Raw genomic sequence first — 8,267 nt, forward strand, 5'->3', positions numbered from 1 at the left:
AGAAGAAGTATTATGTATCCTTGCAGATAAGGGAAGCAAAATCAAACCAACCCTCCTGACTCAGCACCAGATTCCAGAAAAACATGTGAGTTTTACAGCAATTGGACCAGATTTGATTTAGGAACTGTCATGATGAAAGGTGTGAGGAAACTGTACTGTTGTAAATGCAGTAAGATGTTGATATTATAGTACACAAAAGAATGGTGTAAGTATCTAATATTAAACTATCTACTACTTTGAATATTTCATCATAGTTATTGGGTTCACTGGCCTACTACAGATCTATGCAATTATATTGCACAAATCTTGAAAGCATTTGAACAGAACATTTTTTTCCAATTTAACCAAATTTATACCTATTGAAACTTCATCAGGGTTGTATTTTAGACTGAAAATCCTTGTGAAAGAAGTGTAATTAAAAACTTGACAACAGCGAGTGTCTTACATTCTGCAATGCAGTAACCTGTACAGATGTTAATCTTTCAATTGCAGCACTTGAGACCATTGTACCAGTTCTGACATGTTATATTCTCAAAAAAAAAAAGAAAAAGGAGATTATAAGAGAATCAGCAGAATTAAAAGCTGGAGTACACTTACATTTAAGAAATTGTCCATCATCAGATGCATTTGTTCCAAGCAAACCTTGAACTGTGTATTGCAGAGCACGCCAGGAGCAGGCATTGTATCAGATCGAACAAGTTCTGGGAAAGTTCCAACTAAAAAGTAAAGGCAAGAACTGAAGCTAAGGGACTTCTCACCATCTCAGAAAACTTTGAGTTCAAATTGCTACTGCGCTTTGACACAAAATGCTGAAGATGGTTTACACACACTCAACTTATCCTCAAAGTAGCACAACAGCTTTGGTGACAGTGGAGAGCCTGAGATACCACCATGTCACAAAGAAAGAGAACTTCCGTCACACTACATTTTTGATAAACATGGGAGAGGCAGCAAAGAACACAGTTGAAAAATGCAGTATGTCGACATGCTACCAAAAGAAAGAGTTAGAAATGAAACACTTTTATAACAAGCTGACTACTGACAATGATACAGAAAGTAGGTGACAGCATTTCAAAGTCAAGACATTCTACATACTTGTTGATGTGTTTACAACACAGATGAAAGAGCAGTTTCAAGATTTCACAGAGAAAACCAGGCTGACACATTGACGTTGATTAAGTTTTTAAAACATCTCGTATAAAGCCATGAAGAAAACTTTGCAATTTACATATCTAGTCCAGCTATTCACTAATCAGCCCCATCACTTCCAAATTTAGACCATATAGATTTACTGTTTAATTTTTGCAAGATATTCAGAAGAGGACATGTATTTAAGTAAAGATGAATTGGTCAGTGGATCGAAGGCTGTAACTGCAGAAGAACTGAGGATGTCATAATGCTCTATGCTGACAGCTTCGTGTCTCTGCTGTAAGGTATTTTACGTGCTTTCTACTGGAATGCCCTGTCGAAAGTTGAAAGCCTTAGTTTTCAGTTCTGGAGAAGACTTGGAAACTTAAAGAATCTAGCAAGCTGCTACAAAGCACAGTAGTGTTCTCAGTTCCCATTTTTCCAAACAGCATTGTTATTATAGCATTCATCCAGAACCCTTCCTTTTGTATGAAGCAATTTAAATCCACATCTCCCACTTTGATGGAAAACTCCAAGTACTCAGTTACTGGGTTTTGTGGTCCAGGTCTGTCTTACCTCTTTCATGGTAAAACCATTTGAAATGGCACAGGATAATTAAACCATATGTAGACAGAGTGCATATGTGGAAACATGACTGTACAGCTCAGGAAAATCACCTGAGAGTTTGGAGACTCCTCCAACCAAACCACGGCATTCCCCTAGGCTACAAGCAAATACAGTCTTGTGTTCTCTTGTCCAAATATTTAATTCATGCAAAGGAGCCCAACCAGATACCTACTATAAGTAAGCAAAGTATGCCTAGTGACATAAGTGACATTTGGATCACATTTGCAAGGAGAACCAAAGGGTCAAATCAGTATTTAAAAGTCAAAAATGCTGTCACATTCTAATAACTCCGAATTGCAGGAGTGGATTTTATGTAACTTTAAAAAGTGTTTATTATGAAAGAAACAGAAGATTAAAAACTTCTACCTTAACAAAATGCTTTTGCAAATCATACTAACTTACAAAAATTAGTAAGATCAGGTCAACGTAATCTGTTATTGCAACATGGCAAACATATACAAAAAGAAATCTATCTCCTGTCACCTTATTTTGGCTCGTTTATTGTCTTGGCTTTTGTCTCTGCAGAGCCACAGCTGTAAGACCAAGGAGGCTACATGAAATCTCCGACACAAACTCCCGCATGTAAAAAAAACATTAAATTTCACCATCACCTCATCTTTTAAACTTTTCCTTTTCCCTTTGCCTTTTTTGTTGTTGTTTTCTCCAAAGTGTGACCTTTGGACTGTATTCGTGGTCTGGACTTTGGAAGTGGAGGGATTTGAGACAGAAACATTTCCTTGGGCAATAGAAGTGGCAACAGCAGGAGTGCCAGGGAGAACAAAGTGTTTGGATAAATCTCCTAAAAAAATCACAATGCCTAGCTATTCCTTGCAGCTACTACATGCATATGGGGAAGAATCTTAATCACCAGTGCATAAGGAATAGAATGTAGATCTTCAGAACTTAGAGTAAACTTAGGTAAACATAAGGTATTCATTAGAAATAATAGTAATTTTGAAAAATGAAGTTCAAGCAAAAGAAATGCGCTAAGGTGTTATGACACAAACCCAGTGTTGATACGATTTTAAAGCACTTACTTATCATGCTGCCTATCAGCAAACTGCATCTGACAGCTCTACTGCTCGTGGCTAGCTATTGTTTTTGGGGATGCCATAGGAGAACAAAGAGACACAAGGCAATTATTGTGATGAAGATGAGATCTATCAATAATAATACCACAATAATAGCTGCAATAAAACAGTGGACGTTGGATCAGTAGAAGAGGTTTACACAACAAAAGAAATTGGTAACAGGAAGACCATAGGGTCTTCCTCAGCTCAAAGTGGCTGAGAGACTCCTGGAGGGGACATCTGGGTTCCATCTTCCCAAGTTTTCATGGCAGTTTGCAATGGTCTTCCACAGAGCCTTGCTACTTTGTCATCAGTTCAGGGTGGGTCTGTGCTATGTGTATTTCAAGGTTTGAAAGGTGTGTCACCTGATCCTTCCTATCTGACACTGAGAGTATAAAACAAGCACCCAGCATGAAATACAGACCAAAATACACTGGAAGCCTACAAGTATAACTGCACACATATATTACTATGTACAGTTCTAAGAGCAAAAGCAATTTTTGTTATTAAACTGGTGAGTAGGTCTCACTACTTATCAAATTTCTATTCAGTATGTTTGTTTTTTTTTAATATATTTTTTTGCCCCCCTTTTTTTTTTCTTTCTAAAAGCTCCATATCAGGAAACAAGAAAGCAGCAAAACTCCTCCTTTGAGACCATCACTGCTGCATGTCCAGCCTGAAATAAGTATTTTAACCATTACCTCTTTTCCAGTTGTACAATGTGTTCCTGAAATACAAGGACATTCAAGAGCTCCAATTAATTTCCTAGTAACTGTCATCTCACTACTCTAGTAGTACAGCATACCTTTTTTTTTAGTCGTTGTAACTACTGATGCCATTCTTGACTTTTAGGAAGTCCACAGGCATTATACATCTAGAATAAAAGAAGTATATGATTTTAAGATACATGATAAAAATGCTAAGCTGTTCCTTGGTTTTGTTATTATATTTGGAAAAAATGGTACAGACAACAAGATGCTTGAAAATTTAACCTTAATAACATTTTGCTTTAATTTGTCAAAAATGACATCTTTCTGTTGAAATCATTTCAGAGGATATGGCGCAGCAGGGGGACATCATGTCAACTCTTCAGACCGAAAGGGTAGCTTTCACTGCTGACAGAGGACAGATAAGTAAAGGCTGGTGAAACACCAGGATCACCACCAACGTGACTCAGAAATTAAAACAGTGGCAAGGAGGAATAAGGGGTGTATTTCCACCTGGAGCTGGTCAAAAAATTGAGTTTTCATCCTGGTAAAATCCAGATACCTCACACTGATGCCCTTTTAAAATATTTCAGTTGTTTCAAGACTTTTCATAAAAATCTTGGGCAAAGGTGGTATCTCCAAGTGGGATATTCTGATTTTGGTGAAATTTCAGCAGAGCATGGCTTTGTTTTAACAAATTCAGTAATTTCTAATTCATTCAGAACAGACTTGTGGAAAAAAAAAAGGCATTCAAATGAGATTTTGAAGGTTGAGAATTCCTTTTTTTGATTTCACTTATATTTTTGTACATTTTTCCTAGGTTTACATTTATTGTGGAAATCCTGGCAATGTTATTTGCTGACATCATAAAAACAGGCCATCTTCACCATGATTAAATATATAGCTATAGAGCATCCAGCATGTGTCTGAAGTCACAGACAGTTGAAATTTGCATGAAATGGTATTTTTATGTCACATTTTGACATTAGAGCAAGAATTGTTGGTCATGTGTTTGAAAAGGATTAAAAAAGCATTATCATCATATTAAACTGGGGAGTAGGGCTCCCTACTTACCAAATTTCTATTGGGTATTAAATAACCACTATTTTAAACATCAAAACCCACATGAAATATCTACAGAAATACAGGAAAAGAGAGGAAAAAACTGGTACTAAACACAAAAGGAGATACGGTATTTCATTACTATGATTGTTGCATTAAAGTAAGCTTTCAGGTTAATAATCTACCAGTTCTTAGGAAAAAAAAAAAAAAAATAGTTATATACCTCAAATTTCTCTGGTTTAAATTGAATTCATTTCAAAGAATGTAACAGTTCGTATTGCCGTGGGATTTTACCCCGCTGCAATGCTCTGTAGTTCTAAAACACTGGCTAGAAATAGGACTTCAAGGCAGCAGAAGGGAGCATAAGCTGAGTTCAGGAGCTTTCTATGATTCTGCATCCATTGAATCATTAGTACTTCTGAAACTCAAGAAAACTGGGTATTGTATAAAATTGCTTGAGGGAGCAGATTCAGAACATGAAAATACAGTCCAGAGGCAGTTTTCTAAAAGCCCTCCCCCCTTTCCATAGTTCTTGTCCTCCTTTTTAATATTTTAAGCTGGATGCCTAAAGTGATATATGTATTACTTTCCTTTCAGTATAGAATTTCTATCTTTGATGGACTTCTTTGGTCTCAGGGCCCCAGTGCTGTTGTCTGCTGGGGGCTCCATAACCGCTCTCAGCCTGCTATGACTGTGGCACACCTCAGTCAGGCCCACTAGAGTCGAGGGTATGGCACAGTTTTCTTTGTATGTATTTCTTTGTTCTTCTGTATAGGGGTATGAAAGAATGTTCTTATGGGCTGCAATTCTTTGTTATTGCATGGGTAGCTCTTCAGAACTGTAAGTATGGTAGACAAATGGAAAACAACAGACTACATCAGCATGTGTTAGCTGTGGTGAATCACACACTGATTTTTTTCACTCAGCTCCGAAGTTTTTATTCAGATAGTAAGTTATTTCTTTAGCTTTTTATTCTTGAAAAGAGCCTTGCAACAGATATTTCCATGAGGGAATGGCCTCAAGTTGCCCCAGGGGAGGTTCAGTTGGCAATGAGGAGACATTTCTTCTCAGAAAGAGCAGTCAGGCATTGGAACAGGTTGCCCAGGGAGGTGGTGAAGTCACCGTCTCTGGGGGTGTGCAAGGAAAGGTTGGACGTGGTGCTTGGGGACATGGTTTAGTGGGTGACATTGGTGGTAGGGGGACCTTACTGATTCTATGATTCTATGATTTCTATGATACTGTCTTTACTCTTCATTAATCGATGAACCGAGGGTTTAATTCTACTTCTGTTATGGTGATATAAACAAGGAGTAAATACAGTGTTGTCTATAGTGCAAAATTAGTATAAGATGTATGTATAATAAGAGTAGCAGAAGCCTGAAGTTTAAGGAAGGGAACAGGAGTTGGCAGGTTTTAAGAAGGTTTTCTTTTATGTATTTTTTTTAATTCTACAGGTTAGAGGCAAAGTTTCCTGTAGTTTACAGCTTTAAAAATAATATACGTGATCGAAGCATAGAAGAAAAAATGTTTCAAGCCAAGATGTTTTCCTGCTTTCTGATTCTGGGAGCTGATTCTTCTCTTCACTCTTTTTTACACCACTGATGCCAAAATATAGAAAATGTGAATACTAACATTGTAACAAGAAAAACAAACAAACAGCCACAACACTAAATATTTTCAAATGAGCATTGATGGATAGAATGTACCAGAATTCATAGATTTTAAAAATGCATACAATACCACACTATTCAAGCAATGGTGTGCATATCATGCTTCCACCAAAATGATCTTTAAAGAATTTAATTTTGTTAAAGCAGAATGCAAATGTGAAACAGGTAAATGTCTACTCATAAAAGATACACAGAAGAAATCTGCAGTAACTAAGGGACCATAATAGTAACAACAGTGGAATGGTGACAAATTACAATTGCCTAGAAATGGTGTAAGACAATGAAAATTTAGCTCTGATTAAAAAAAAAAAAAAAAAAAAAAAAAAAAAAAAAAAAAAGGAAGCTTGCATGTTGTTAGATCATATTGAAAGAGACATTGTGCAAAAAGAGGATTCAGCAGAATTAAGCCCTGCCTATCACACGTTATACGTGTGCTGCTTCTTTGCCTATCACGTTATATGTGTGCTGCTTATTCTCTTTTGTTCTCCTCTATTCTGACCTAATGGTTTCTTTTCTTGTCTGTGATGCTGACTTGATGCTTGGCCTTGTCTTTCTTCCTCTTCCAGTACCTCCTGTGGCTGTGTATTACTACTTTCATTGCTTTCTCCATCTGTTTTTCTACCAGTTTCATCCTGAAATCTCCCGTTAAGAAATCTATTAAAACTATCATTGGAGCCATTTGCTTTCCTAATTTGAAATGCTCATATTTTGATCTTAATGTTTCCTCAATATAAACACACAGCAGAAACCTTAAAATTAATCAACCGAAGACAAATTTTAATGTAAAAATATGGTAACTTTCATCCTCAGCTATCCCTACCAGCTCTTTGTTGATTTCAGGATCTGTTCAAAGTGTCTCTCCTTGTCCTCCATGGATTTTCTTCAGAATTCCTTTATATCTAAAGGCTTGACATTCCATTCCACCTCTCCTTAGGAACTGATTTTTATCAGAGCTATGCAGGTACCAAATGCTTTCAAGTAAGACTGCGCTACATGCACCATATGTATTGCTTTGCATTGCATATATACAAATGCTGATGAAATCAGCAAAAGTGTCCTGGGATAAACATCCTGCTCATAACACAAAGTATCCCTAACTGTGACTGGAGTGTATATTTTGGAGAAAAACAAGATATATATATATATGTATATATTTTTAAGTTGAGAGGGATTGTTTAGGACACTATGCCTGTGGCTAGAAGAAGACTGAGTGTAATAGGGATAATGATGAAATAACCTCTCTTTTGGCATGAAAGACAGTGTTCATAGGGAGACAGAGCATTACAGTTGTCTTATTTCTTTCCTTTACCATAAACCTCTGAAGAAAGACAGCCTAAGTTGTACACTTCCACAACAAGCTAGTGATTCTTGAAGCTAGGACAAACACAGACTTCTCAGCTTTCCCCAGCAACTTCTATATTAAAGCTGTGATGTTCTTGTGATTTTTCCCTTATTAGCACTATTCACCATTCTGTCCTTTATTAGTTTTACCAGCATTGTTTAAGAAATTAAGAATCCTAGGCTGCTTTTGCCATCAAAAAAAAAGCTTTAAAATTTTTTTTTATTATTATTTTAAATCCTTCCTTCCAATCATACTGGTTTCCTATTTTTTATCAAACCTTGTAAGATAATCACTGTTTCTGACTGACCCTTTTTATTTTGCTACTAATTCCAGTTAGCAGAGGGACTAAAGAGAAAATAAAAAAAAAGAGATGATTGTTACGACAGCAAGCAACATTTGAAGAGTACCATGGACTCACACAAGTGTCATTTTTTTACCACGTTTGTGCCAAAACTGGTAACATCTCAATGCCTCACTTGTGTGGAGTGCACATGCTAGCCACTAGGTAGCTGACAACTGTCATCAACAAAGTATGATCTGTCCCCATTGCCTCTCTCATCCCCCTTTCAGGGATGCTAGTAGTTGGTTTCCAGGTAGATAAAAAAATTAACGTACCTCTCTTAATCTTTGCTGTTATTTAACCTGGTAGGCTGCTAAGCAC

General features: G+C 36.7%; 1 long non-coding RNA gene across 1 annotated transcript; it reads right to left on the reverse strand.

Moving 5' to 3' along the window:
- Nucleotides 1-3,416: 3,416 nt before the first annotated feature.
- Nucleotides 3,417-3,700, reverse strand: LOC118170500. Its single transcript, XR_004752748.1, has 2 exons — nt 3,631-3,700; nt 3,417-3,552 (listed from the first exon to the last, which is right to left on the reverse strand). It is a non-coding gene; the product is annotated as an uncharacterized LOC118170500 (long non-coding RNA).
- Nucleotides 3,701-8,267: the final 4,567 nt, after the last annotated feature.

Source organism: Oxyura jamaicensis, chromosome 8 (genome assembly GCF_011077185.1).
Source record: "Oxyura jamaicensis isolate SHBP4307 breed ruddy duck chromosome 8, BPBGC_Ojam_1.0, whole genome shotgun sequence".
Lineage (NCBI taxonomy): Eukaryota > Metazoa > Chordata > Aves > Anseriformes > Anatidae > Oxyura > Oxyura jamaicensis.